Source organism: Lynx rufus, unplaced genomic scaffold (assembly GCF_022079265.1).
Source record: "Lynx rufus isolate CCGP_SWC_20201006 ecotype Redwood Valley unplaced genomic scaffold, mLynRuf1.p SCAF_7, whole genome shotgun sequence".
Lineage (NCBI taxonomy): Eukaryota > Metazoa > Chordata > Mammalia > Carnivora > Felidae > Lynx > Lynx rufus.
The window spans coordinates 61,367,316-61,381,110 of NW_025814889.1; the positions used below are offsets into that span (position 1 = coordinate 61,367,316).

Here is a 13,795-nt window from a genome sequence, read left to right on the forward strand (position 1 = left end):
AACCATGTTTCTCATCTCAAAAGGTCACAATCTATTAGGGTGATGGGCCTGCAAATACATACATTACAAAGGTAAATAATAATACAAGATGGCTTATGAAAAATACCCTGAAAAGTAATAGAGTTGTAAGTCCTAACGTAACAGAGGGATAAATTCTAGTACACTTAAGTTCTTGAAGAGATAAGAAGAGGACTATGGAGAAATTAGAACCTTCACACATTGCTAGTGGGAATGTAAAATGTTTTTCACTTTGGAAAACAATCTGGCAGTTTCTCAAAAGGTTAAGCAGAATTAGCAAATGGCTCAGCAATCCCACTCCTAGGTATATATATCCATGAAAATGTTATGTTTACCCGAAAACTTGTGTATGAATGTTTGTAGAAGCATTATTTGAATAGCCCAAAAGTGGAAACAACTCAAATGTCCATCAACTGAGGAATGGTTAAATGAACTATGAAAACATGATGTGAAGTGAAGGAAGCCAGTCACAAAAGACTACATATTGCATGATTGCGTTCATATGAAATGTCCAGAATAGGCAAGCCTAAAAAGATACAAAGTGGATTAGTGTTTGTCTAAGCCTAAGGGGCAGGGAATGGGAGGAATGGGGAGTGGCTGACAAAGGGTACGAGATTTCCTTTTGAGGTGATAAATATATTCCAAAGTTGATTGTGGTGATGGTTGCACAATTCTGTGAATATACTAAAAACCATTGAGTTTAGACTAAAAAAGAAAAAGTACAAATTACTATGTGAGGGAGGGAAAGACTTCATGGAGGTGGTGAAATTTGGATCCACTGATAAACAAATGATGTGAAAAGCAGGGGCAGTGTGTTGTGGTGAATAAACAAATCCTTTCATCGGGCAGGCCTGGCTTTGGATCCTGCTCTACCACTTGGTTAAATTACTCTCCGTAACTCTTTATCCTTATCTAAAAAGTGAATATATTAATATACTTACTTTGGAGGATTAATGTTATGGCAAATTAGATAGTAGATTCAAAATATTTAGCCAGTCACATAAGATAATTATGCCAGCACATAGCAAATGTTCAGTAAGTATTAGTTTCTATTATTATCGTAAGTCTGTTTAATATTGAATATTGGAGTAAGTGGGACAGAGGAAACATACAGACATATCAATGAAAACTCTCAGAAACTCATCTGAGGTTTCCAGCAGAAAGGGATGAGACACAAAATGATATAAAAGTAACTGTACTTGGTTTAAGAAGCATTTATTGAATATCTTTCTTCTAATCACTAAATACTATGATATTGATGCATATACAAAAACAAATAAGAAGCAGACTCACAGATATACAAATGAAAAGTGGTCTTTGACTTCGTGGTCTAGTAGATAGGTAAATAAATTTGGGTAAGAAAGCATCAATCTGCTATAATGGGAACGTGTTCATGATAGAAACACACGACAGAAAAAATGGATGTAGAAGACTGACTTTTGAGCTCAATATTGGGACTACTCACTAACCACCTGAGCCTCCACTTCCTGGAGAATTGTTAGGATTACTTGTTGACATTTTCCACTGCAAGTACACAGCAGAGATTATTAAAGGCTTGAGTCAATTTTGTTCAGTGGAAAGATGAGAAAATAATATCCAAAATGTTAAAGAATTCCTGTTATACAATGACTATGAATGTTCCAGAGATTTATGCTTAAAGTTCCCAGATTTTACTTGTTTATTTTTCCCACTAGACTATAAACTCCTTGAAGGCAAACATCTTGAATGAAATCTGGTCCATTCTCAGATTGCCACAACTTAGTCCAGTAAGCCAAGTAGACATTTAATAAAAAAATTGCTAAATAAATGTTCTTCAAATCTCTCCCATGTCAAAGATGGAAGAATCATTGACAAGTGACTTGCTAGTTGACTGTTCCTCTTTAACAGTTATTGACACTTTGATATGAACACACACACAAAAATCTATATAACCACTCTTCTTTTGAAATAAAACCCTGACAGTTATGTCATTCTCTTTTCTTTTTCTTCAGGAGAAATTATTTGACTGAAGGCTTGGAAAAAAGTGGCTTGGCAGCTGAAAATAAACTGTCTCTGAAACAGAGATGGCATATATAAGTTGCTGTGATCCGGAGCTGAGGCCAAGAACAAAAATAATTCTCAAGCAGAGTCTTTGACTGATGTCATATGGTCTGGAGAGGCTCTGGGTTTAGGTGCCTTCCGGTGCTTGAGTGTTCAGATATGTAGAGAAGAAATGGAGCAGTCGTCCAGTCAACTGTTTCTTGAGCACTTACTACCCGTCAGGCATTTGGCTAAGTTCGTTTTTATTGAACTCTGCCTGGAGGTGGTGAAAACATCAGGCAGGCTTTTCTCAGGAACAGTCCTATAGAATCCCAGATGGGAGTATCATTTTGCGGATGGTTTTATTTGCATACATTAGGCATAGGAACTGCGTCTGTCATTCTAGAGGAATGAGAAGCTATAATCAACAGGAGGTAGTTTCTGCGTCAACCCCTTTCAGAAGGCAACCCTCTATGGACTACTCAAGCCATTAGAAGCGTGGCTCTGAAGATGGGGCCCTCAGCTCGGGTCACGTGACGCGCGTGTTGGCGTTGAGTGACAAGCGCAGCTCTGGGCGGGCCTTGGAGGAAATCAACTTCCGGGGGCAGAGGTGCTTGAAGCCGGGTGGTGCGTGGGCTATCCCAACTTGTGTGGCTGGGGTCGCGTTCCCCCACGACGGGTTTGGGGTCGTGCCCCGGGTGTGCGCTTGCGGGGCCGTCTGCTGGGGTGGCTCACCTGGCTGTTTGGGTGAGCGGCGCGGAGGCGGCGGCGGCGGGAGCCAGAGCGGGGAGCAGGTAAATGGAAGCTCGCCTTCCGGGCCTGGGTCTGGGGGGCCGGGGCCGCGTGAGGCGGGGGCGCGCCCGAGGCGGCTTGGGCGCGGGCGGGGAACGCGGCCCGGCTTCCGCCTCTCGCTAGCTCCGGCCTCTCCCCTCCGAGGTGGCCGGGACCGGGAGTTGGAGGTGTGACCTGCTTCGGGCTGGAACGGATCCCTGCTGCCTCGGCCCTGAGTGCCAACCGGTACTTGCTCTGCCGGCAGGTTTCAGCCCTTGTACATTCCAGAATCCAATATTTCCGAACGTCTACGGACAAGTGCACGTGATTATTGTGTCACCGAAGCTCCCACCGAACAGACATTTAGATCCTTGCCAAGTTTTCACCGATGGCGCCTGATTTATGTTTCCCCCTCTGCTTCGTTGTGTACACCGGCATAAAAGCTCTACAACACCTGTCAGCCACATTATCTTATAGATACTCTGGGCCACATGTTGCCATACAAGGGGCATTTTGAGGTTACGGCAGGAGCCAGTAACTTTCCAAGTGGTGAGGCATCCTTCATCCCTGTAAGTGCGCCCCCTTTCCCCACAATAAAGATGTTTCTTCCGTCTGCCCAAGTTGTATACTGTGGTGGAAAGCTTTGGACATGAAATCTATTTCTGGCTTCACCTTAAGGAGTGGTAACCCTATTAAAAGTAGAGCTGGATGTTTTTTTGGTAGGATGGTGTTGCTGCTACTTTTACTTGCTTCCATGATGCGAGTTGGGGCAGAGCCTGATTTCCTGGAGGGTGAAATCCTGGCCACAGCTGTAGGTGACTCAGCGTCCCCTTAAGAATTCCGACTCTTTTACTTCCCTTCCCTTCTGAACTGTGCAGATATTGATACCACCATCCTCTCCAAATATTTATCCGGGCGGTAGTTAGTGATGGCTTTTGGGAGTAGTTTAAATGCTGCCTGGTGGAGTGATTGGGTTGGGCTAACATTTCACCGTACAATTTAAGACAAAATACCCAGAATATTTAGTTGGGTGGGACCACAGGGAGTGACAATAGATTCACTTTGTTCTCTGACATCAGAGAGTTCTACACTTCTAATCATACCATTTGCCCTGTGCTACAATTTCTGTTGCAATGAAGGAATTGGCTGTACTTACTGTACCTGTTAGGTAAATAGAGCAAGGGGGATGCCAGGGAGAGCGCACCTGTGTGGTGCTGGCTAGCCAGTAAATTGTGTGGTCGCCAATTGCCCTGGTTACAAAGTTGGCTGGCTAGGGTTGTTCCGTGTGCTTGGAAATCTTATTATGAATTGGTTTCCTAGCAACAGTATAAGCCAAATGGAATAAACATAAAACAAAGTGATGAAAGTTAAAATTTACCTCTTTTATTACATGGGAAAATGTATCTTCTTATTGGAGTAATCAGCTCAAAACTTTTTAGAGCTTTTTGTAATCATTTTAATACTTACACCAGAAAAAAGAACTGCAGAGTCATCAGAGAGGGACAGCACTTACTTATTTTTTTAGTGACAGGACAGCACTTTATTATTATTATTATTATTAGTGACAGTAAAGAAAGAAAAAGAAAGAACGAACGATGGTTACTAATGAGCTGATCTGAAGGTTAAATGGATAAATAGGAATTTGCCAAGTAAGAGGCACCCCTAGCTTGTAGATACATGACTTATAAAGTATATAGGATTGTTACAAATAAAGAAAGCTATTTGAAAGTTTATTGTATTTCTCTTAATAGAAGTTGGGGTGGCAGTGCATTGGGCTGGATGAGACCATTTCCATTAGTAAATTGCAAGTGAAATGTTAGGTAAGTTGTTTCTGAATTCTGGCTCATAATCACAATGTTCCTTTATCAACCTGTTGCTTGTGACCTTTGGTCTTGTTAGCTAATCAAATTTTGTTATTTTCTGTTCAAACAGAACTTAATAAAAAAGGCAACTCTTTTTAGGTTAATTCTTTGTATCAGTATCTGTTCTTATTGATAAATCTTGATGGTAAATTGATTTTTTTTATTTGTAATATTTCTAAGGATTTTTTGGTTTCCTCACTGTCTTACCCCCACTCCCAAACCCAGTGAACTGGAGGTAGCTCATTTAATTTGATGTGTAATTTTCAAAAGGGCATGTCCCGTGTCCTTTGAAATTTAGGTTTATTGAGGTATAATTTACAATTAAAATCATCATTAGGTCAAAAGTTATATGTGGATCTTTGACAGTGAGAGGGTTGGTGCCTCTAACCCTTGAGTTGTTAAGGGGTCAGCTGTATTTCATTTTCTTGTCTGATTGCACTGGCCAGAACCTCCAGTATGATGTTGAATAGGACAAGTATGAGTAGGCATCCTTGCCTTGTTTTTTTATCTTAGTAGGTAAGGCATGTAGTCTTTCACCATTAAATAGTTAGCTCTAGGTTTTTTGTAAACAGTTTTCATCAGATAGGGGAAGTTTTGTTAGCCTCTAGTTTGCTATTTTAGCATGGGTGAATATTGTATTTTTTTTCATTGTGGAAATCATAGTAGATTATAGTAGAAAATTGGGAAATAAAGAATCCTATGAAGAAAAAAACGCTAACCCATTTCTGTTAACATGAAATAAGTTCTGCAAACATTTTGCTGGTTTTTCTTTTGGTCTTTTTCTTCTGAAAACATTTTAAAAACAAAATTGTAAATATTGTTTTATATTTTTCCTTTTCAGTAGCATTACATTGTAAGTGCTCGCTACATCATGAATTTTTTGATAACTTGACTTGTAAGTTCTTGATTTATAGTTAAGCTTTCCCCATTAGAATTAACATTAAACATTTTTGTGCATAACTCTGGTAAGATTTTTTTTAAAGTTTATTTTTTGAGAGAGCACCTGTGTTTATGAGAGTGGGGGAGGGGTTAGATAGAGAGAGAGTGTGAATCCCAAGCAAGCTCTGCCCTGTCAGTGCAGAACCTTACTCCTGGCTCGAACCTGTGAGATAAGGACCAGAGCCAAAATGAAGAGTTGGCTTAACTGACTTAACTGATTGAGCCACCCAGACACCTCTCTTCAGATTCTTAATATACACTGCCTCTTTGTTTTATTTGATATTCTTAGAATTTGTCCTCTGCGTTATTTATCGTAATAAATTTTGGAGCAAAATGTGGTAGTCGACATATTGACTTTCTGGGCATCACTTTAAGATAGAATCCTAGAAGTTTAGAAACTCAGAGTACCTTAGATTTTATCTAGTTCAAACCATTTCTTTTATAGGTTTAGAGTCTAAAATGATTGAACAGCTTTTCTGCATACATTGTTTTTTTGCTGCCAATAATCTAGATAGAATTCTGGATGCATTTAGTGTAGTGTGAAATACTTTTCATGTTCTTCTTTTGATAAGAATTATGGAAATCTTTGAGCCTAGCATTATATAGATGCATATGCAGAGTTTCTAAAAACTCCTTGTCTGTTGTTTTATTGAATTCCACCCAGTACCTTTCGAGGTAGGTAGTATTTTTCCCACTTCATAGCCAGAGAAATTGAGTCTCATACAAGCGAGCAAATTTATCCAAGGTTGCATTAATAGTAAGTCGTAGAGCAGGGGTTTGATAACAAGTCTTCCTGAATTTTCTTTTATTCATGTGCTATACTGCCAATACTGAGTTCTTGTAAGTGTTTTGTGTATCTTGTGTTTATTCTGAATCTGTTTTAATTTTGATGCTTAGAATAAACTCATTAAGCAAATTAATAACTCAACATGAGATGGTATCAGTCACTTGTAAAATGTTTATCCAAATTTATGTCTTTGTATATTTTTAAATTTTAAATTAGTTAGATATTCTTTACCTGTACCCTCTTTTTTTTTTTTACTTTTACAAAGAGTGTTAGCTATAGGACGTATAATCCTACTTAAAGAATTAGGGATATATTTAGTATTACTAGCAAAGGATATAATTTTTAAAATTTTGAAATGGGAAGCATTTTTTAAAATTACAGGTTTAATAGATGAAGAGCAGAGTTAATGTTATTCACTTTAAAATGCAGCATGTAATAATTCTATCGAAGTGGTTTTCCTTAGAAGGGTATGTCCGTTTTGGTATTTACATAACTCAGTCCAACACATTGTTGTCATATAGAGTAACTATATGAACTAAGTAACCACTGTTTTGTAAAGCATGAAGTCACTTTTTCCGGCTATTTGGGGAAGACTGACTTTTTTCCCCCTTTGCCAGCCTTGTTATCATTGACCATGTGCATCTCCTACCAAAAGAAGGCCTAGCTAATGGAGAGGCCAGCCAAATTGCCTTTTATGTTGTGTCCAACCTTGTGGTAAGATTTGCACGATCTGCACGATCATTTCAAGATGCTTTACTTTTGTATTATGAGAATTCAGAACTTCTACCATTGTGGTAAGGATAGTGTTGCGGTATTATGTAAGATCCATTAATCTGTGGATGTGCTTCATTGATAGGGACTCACATGAATATTACTAGAAAAGTACATGGGTAAGGGCACCTGGGTGGCTCAGGTGACTGACTTTGGCTCAGGTCATGATCTCGTGGTCAGTGAGTTCCAGCCCCACAACGGGCTCTGTGCTGACAGCTCAGAGCCTGGAGCCTGCTTCGGATTCTGTCTCCCTCGCTCTCTGTCCTTCCTCTGCTCACACTCTGTCTCTCTCTCAAAAATAAATAAAAACATTAAAAAAAAAAAAACTACATGTCTACATGTGTAGACATCATTGAAGATAGTTGGTAAAAGTGAGAGTATCATTATTTTAATTATGGATTTAATAAAGACAACTTAACATGAGGTTATACCTTTCATTCCAACAGTTTGCCCACATTGGACATGAAAAATTGAAAATAAGCCTATGAAACCTGAATGGCATTAAATGGGCTACCCATCTGAATCACAGGACAAATTGAAATGAAGATTTATTTTCTATTCTGCTGAATGGGAAAACAGTGTTTATTAACTGCTGATGGTTTTCATGAGGCATTTAGATATTTTAAGTTACTTATTTTGTCTGTTATGCAGAAGAGGTATATTTTATTAATTTCTTTTTAGGACTAGTTTCTGCTTAAAGTGAATGGTGTAAAATATCTCCTGCTTATTTAGTATATGTGATTTTTTTCCACAGTCATTAGTTAAGGATACTTGTATAGTACCTTTTGTTGCAAGAACCTTTTGTAGGAGACTTTATCTTCATTGGTGTACTGAGTTTTATTTTCTATAGTTCCAAATTTAGGTGTTACTGATCTTGCTTCTCTTGTTATAAATAGGAGAGGTAAGAAATGCCACAGGGTTATTCTCAGTGTCGCAGTCATGCACATACAAAGTGATTTCCATATGGTTGATGAGAAGTCCTCTGAGCACTTAGAATCTAGTCAGATTGCAAAATGTTTTATGGTGTGATTCCTACAAAGTACTTAGGAGTAGAAAATCTTATGAACAAGTGAGGCAGCATATACATGAAATTTTTAGATGATTTTTCTTTCACATAGCAGGACCATGGATATTATCATCATAGTTACTTTCATCTGAGCAAAATAATTTAGCAGATTGTTTAGGTGGTAAATTGGGAATTATAAGGTGGATCTGATTCTTTAACCAGCATATACTTTTTTCCCCCCACTTAAAGTATTCCAGAAGGCATCTATTGATGAACTGTGCGTGCGTGTGTGTGTGTGTGTGTGTGTGTGTGTGTGTGTACTTTGGGAAGTATACTTTGGGAAGTAAACTTAGGGTAGTTTTTCGTCATTATTTCTTGCAGTATTCTTTTTGCCCCTTTGTCTCTTCTGGAACTGTCATAGTTTTTATGTTGGCATGCTTGATGGTTTCCTACAGGTGTCTGAGGATCTGTTCACTTTTCATTTCTATTTCTTTCTGTTCCTCAGATTGATTAGTCTCAATTGAGAAGCCCAAACATTGGCCCCTGGGTAGGTTTGTCTATTACCTATTGAATGTATTGAGTGTATTTATTGGTGTATAACACACAATGTTAATCATGGAAAAGAAACAGAGGCATTTAGAAGGATAAAGAGTGATCAAGGAAGAAATCAAGACAAAAGCTTTAGCATTATTAACAGAAAGTTGGGAGTTAAAAAGGAGGAGTTATTGATAGGCTGAGAGAATAATGAGTGGTTTGGGATACTAGAAATTTCAATAGGGGTGAATAACAGGTTCGGTAGGAATGATAGGGTAGTACAAATAGAAGTATCAAAGTTGTAGTAAGAAAATGAATTTTACAGGTTAAGATCCTGGAATTGAAGCAGTTATGTCAATATCACAGGTATCATAGGGACTACCTGTGTTTATGGACCAATTACTGCAATGATATATTGTGATGTATGTAATGGCAGTAATAGTAACCACTATTTTTAAGTATTGATAATGTAGCAAGTACTGCTCCTGGACACTTTCAAACATTTTTTAAAACACTTCTTTTTGATTATTTTTTTATTGAGGTGAAACTTACCTAACATAAAAGTAATCATTTTAAAGTGTATAATTAGTGGCATTTAGTACATTCACAATTTTGTGGAACTCTATTTGGTTCCAAAATATTTTCATCACCCCAGAAGGAAACCCAGCACTCATTAAGCAGTCATTCCCATTTTCCCTTTTCCCCAGCCCCTAGCAAACACAATTTGCTTTCTCTATGGATTCACCTGTGTTTTGGATATTTCATATAAATGAAATCATATAATGTGTAGCCTTTTGTGTCTGATTTCATCCACTTAGCATAATGTTTTTGTGGTTCATCTATGTTTTATTACTATTCCATTTCTTTTTATGCCTGCATAATTTGTTGTATATATAATATATAGCACTTAGCACACTTTGTTTATCCATTCATCTGTTTATGGACATTTGGATTTCCCCACCTTTTTGCTATTGTGCTGATTCACTATTGTGAATAGTGCTGCAATGAACACTTGTATACTAGTATTTGTTTGGGTACTTGTATTCAATTTTGTTGGGCGTATATGTAAGAGTGAAATTGCTGCATAATGTGGTAATTCTGCGTTTATCGTTTTGAGGAATTGCTAAGCTATTTTCCACGTGGCTGTATGTATTGTATTCCTACCAGCAATGTATGAGGATTCCAATTCTCCACATCTTCGTCAACACTTGGTATTTTCCTTTTTTCTCTTTGGTTATGGCCATCTCAGTGGGTGTGAACTGCTACCTCATTGTGGTTTTAATTTGTATTTCCCTAATGATAATATTGAGCAGTTTAAAGTGTCTTTTGGTTATTTTTGTATCTTTCTTAAAGAAGTGTTTATTAACTTCTTTTGCTTATTTTGAAATTGGGTTGTTTGTCTTTTTGTTGTCGAGTTTTAAGAGTTCCTTTTTAAAATTTTTTATATATATTGGAGAGCGCATGTGAGTGGGGAAGGGGGCAGAGAGAGAGAGAATTTTAAACGAGCTCCACGCTCAGCTCAGCACAGAGCCTTATGTAGGGCTCCATCCCACAATGCTGGGATCATAACCTGAACCTTAGTTCGACACTCAACTGACTGAGCCACCCAGGTGCTCCTGAGAGTTCTTTATGTATTCTGGGTACTAGACCCTTATTAGATATATGATTTGCAAATGTTTTCTCCCATTCTGTAGATTGTCTTTTCCCTTTCTTGATAATGTTCTTTGATACAAAAAACTTTTAAATTTTGATTAAATTCAACTTAGTAAGTTTTTCTTTTGTTGCCTGTGCTTCTGGTGTCATACCTAAGAATCCATTGCCAAATGAAGGTCATGAAGATTTGCCCCTATGTTTTCTTCTAAGAGTTTTGTAGTTTTAGCTGTTTTATTTTGGTCATTGATCTAGTTTGAGTTAACGTTTGTTAATTGTGTGAGATAGGAGGTCTATGAAATTTTTTAATTAAATATTTCAAACCTTTAGGGTAATAATACTGCATATATTTTTGTATCCACTTATATGGTGCTTGCAGATTCTGGGCACTGTTTTAAAGATTTTACAAATAATTAACTCATTTAATTAATATCCAAGTGTACTCACCATTTTTTCTCATATTGACATTGCCTTTTGCTTCATATTTTTAAAAAGGAATAATTACTATTGCTATAATTTACACCCTTGAACCCATCCTCTTCTCTCCTTGTCCAAAGTGTAGCACTATTCTGAAGTTGTAGTTTATCATTTCTTACATGCCTTTTTAACTTCACTGTGGTTGTGTATCCATAAGAAGTACGTGTGATGTCTTTTTAAAAAAAATTCTTGAAAATGGTGTCATATTTTGTGTATTTTGCTGCCACCTCCTTTGTTTATTCAACAATACATTTTGAAATTTATCTATGTTGATACATATAACACTAGTTTATTCATGTTCATTGATTTATCATGTTGTATGACTTTTACTAATTATTAATCAATTTCCTCTCTCTAAATGACTTCTAGGTTATTACTTTTTTTTTTCTTTTTGCTATTTTAAACAACCTGGCAATGAATTTTTTTCTTCACCTTCTCTGATGCACATGAATTTTTCTAGGTTCTGTCATAGAATTTGCTGGTTCTTACTATAAGAACATCTTCAAGTTAAGTATTACTAGATTATTCTCCAAAGTCATTGTTCCAATTTTTACTCTTACTATTAATATCTGAGAGTACGGCTCTCCATCCTTGCCAATACTTGGTATAATTACTTTTGCATTTTTTGCTAACCTGGTAGATATAAATCTCATTGTCACTAACATATCTTTGTCCCTGATTACTAGTGAGATTGACCATTTTCCACATACTTATTAGTCACATGGATAATTCTGTGAATTGTCTATTCATATATTTGTCATTTTAGTGGGAGTTTAGAAGAGAATGGTGGTAAACATGGATGTTCAGTACTCCATATTTAACTGGAAATGCCTCCTACTCATTCTGGCTTTGGATGCAAGTACTCAAGGCTTCTGCCTGTGAGAAAACCTTAATTGACCTTCCAGAGAAGTTCAGATTCCTTTCTTCCCTCAATCTTTGCAACACTATGTGGTTGCATGTATTTTTAAGCTTATTTTTCTCTCTTTGCCAGACTTGACGGCAAGGGCCAATTTTGCTTACCATTATATCTTTAGCGCTTCACAGGTGCCTTGAACATCATAGGTGTTAGTTAATATTTGTTGAGTTAATGAACAAAGGGAAAATAAATGATGAATGAGGGAGCTGATATACATAAGACATTCTGAAGGAGCCAAGGCATCCGAGGAGATGAAAGCATGGGGATGGGCATGAGATTTCAACACTTCTAAACTTTTATTGTAGTTTACATTATATATTGATATTTTCTTTACTAGTCTAAGTGGCTGTATTGATCATTATATTCTTCAGTAGAGCATGGTTGGTTTTTATTAAATAATTGTTGGATGAACGAAAATCACAGCTTAACTGACTTTAGGTTTTAGAAATGGATGCTCCACACTTCAGATTGTTGATAGTATATTATTCTGTTTATGAAGTTACTTAGTTACCCCAATATATTATTGGTGTATATGATTTTACTTGTGTCTTTGAATCTCAGGCATGTCTCTTGTAAACAGTACCTGATTGGATCATATTTTTTATCCATTCTTCCAATTTTTGCCTTCTAATTAGAGTTTTTATTAACCCTTGTGCATTTAATATAGTTACTGGTAAGATAGGACTTATGCTTGTCATTTTACTATTCATTTTCTGTATGTCTTAATGGGTTATTTATTTATTTTTTTTGGCTCCTTAATTCCTGTATTACTATTGCTTTCTTTTTTGTTAAATAGATATTTTCTAATGTGCCATTTTAATTCCTTTGTTTCTTTTACTGTATATTTTTTTGAGTTATTTTCTTAGCAGTAGCCTTGGGGATTATAAACAATATGTTAATTTATAATAGTCTGTTTGGTGTCTGTTTGGATTAATACCAGCTTAATCTATAATATAGTTCTATTTCTTCCCCTTCTTTTTGCTATTGTTGCACTTCTTTCTACACTGTATGCCTGTCAACTCAGATTTGTAGTATTTGCTTTGTGCAGTTGTCTTTTAAATCAGATATGAGAAAAAAAAGAATGACGAAAAAATATACCTTTGTACTGTTTTTTATATTTACTGGTATTCTTTATTTCTTTATGTAAGTTCAAGTATTGTCTATTATCCTTTCATTTCAGCCTTTAGGACTCCCTTTAGTATTTCTCATAGATAAGAACTGCTGGTGATGAGTTCTCTCTGTTTTTATTCATTTGGGTATGTCTTAATTTCTTCATTTTTGAATATTAGTTTTGCTGAATATAGAATTCTTGGTTTGCAGTCTTTTTCTTTCAGCACTTTGAATGTGTCATCCTACTGCCATCAGGCCTTCATGGTTGCTTATAAGAAATCAGATTAAAAATCTTTTCTTGGATTCCTTGTATGTGATGAGTTGCTTCTCTCTTGCTCCTTCCAAGATTCTCTTTGTCTTTGGCATTTGAAAGTTTGGTTATGATATATTGAAGTGTGGATCTCTTCACATTTATCCTAATTGGAATTGTTGAACTTCTTGGATGTGTAAAGTAATTTTTTCATCAAATTTGTGGACTTCCATAGCCTGATTTCTTCAAATATTCTTTCTGCCTGTGGCCCCCCCCCCCTTTTTTTCTCTCCTTTCTTTCTGGTGCTCTCATTATGCATATGCATATGTTGGTATGCCTGCTGGTTTTCCGCAGATCTTTGATGCTCTGTTCATTTTCTTCATTTTTTTTTTTTTTCTTTCTGTTCTTCAGACTGGATGATCTCAAATGATCTATCTTCAGGTTCAGTAATTCTTCTGTCAGCTCAAACATGCTGTTGAGATCTTTTGGTAAATTTTTCATTTCAGTTGGTGTACTTTTTAACTACAGATTTTTTTTGTTGTTGTTTCATTTCTGTGATTACTGTCTTTTCATTAATATTCTCCATTTTCTGAGACATGGTTGTCATAATATCCTTTAGTTATTTAGGCATGGTTTTCTTTGGTAATTTGAGACTATATCAATGAACACATATAAAGTAGTTGAT

The 13,795-nt window shown here is 36.5% G+C and overlaps 1 protein-coding gene across 2 annotated transcripts in view; it reads left to right on the forward strand.

Annotated features, from left to right (window-relative positions):
- The first annotated feature begins 2,654 nt into the window (after nt 1-2,654).
- The window catches only part of CCDC91 (coiled-coil domain containing 91), a 351,169-nt gene continuing 340,028 nt past the window's right edge, over nt 2,655-13,795 (forward strand). For both annotated transcript variants that reach the window (XM_047065633.1, XM_047065636.1), the window contains exon 1: nt 2,655-2,831. The gene's annotated coding sequence lies outside the window, so the exon portion shown is untranslated. The remainder of the gene's footprint in view (nt 2,832-13,795) is intronic.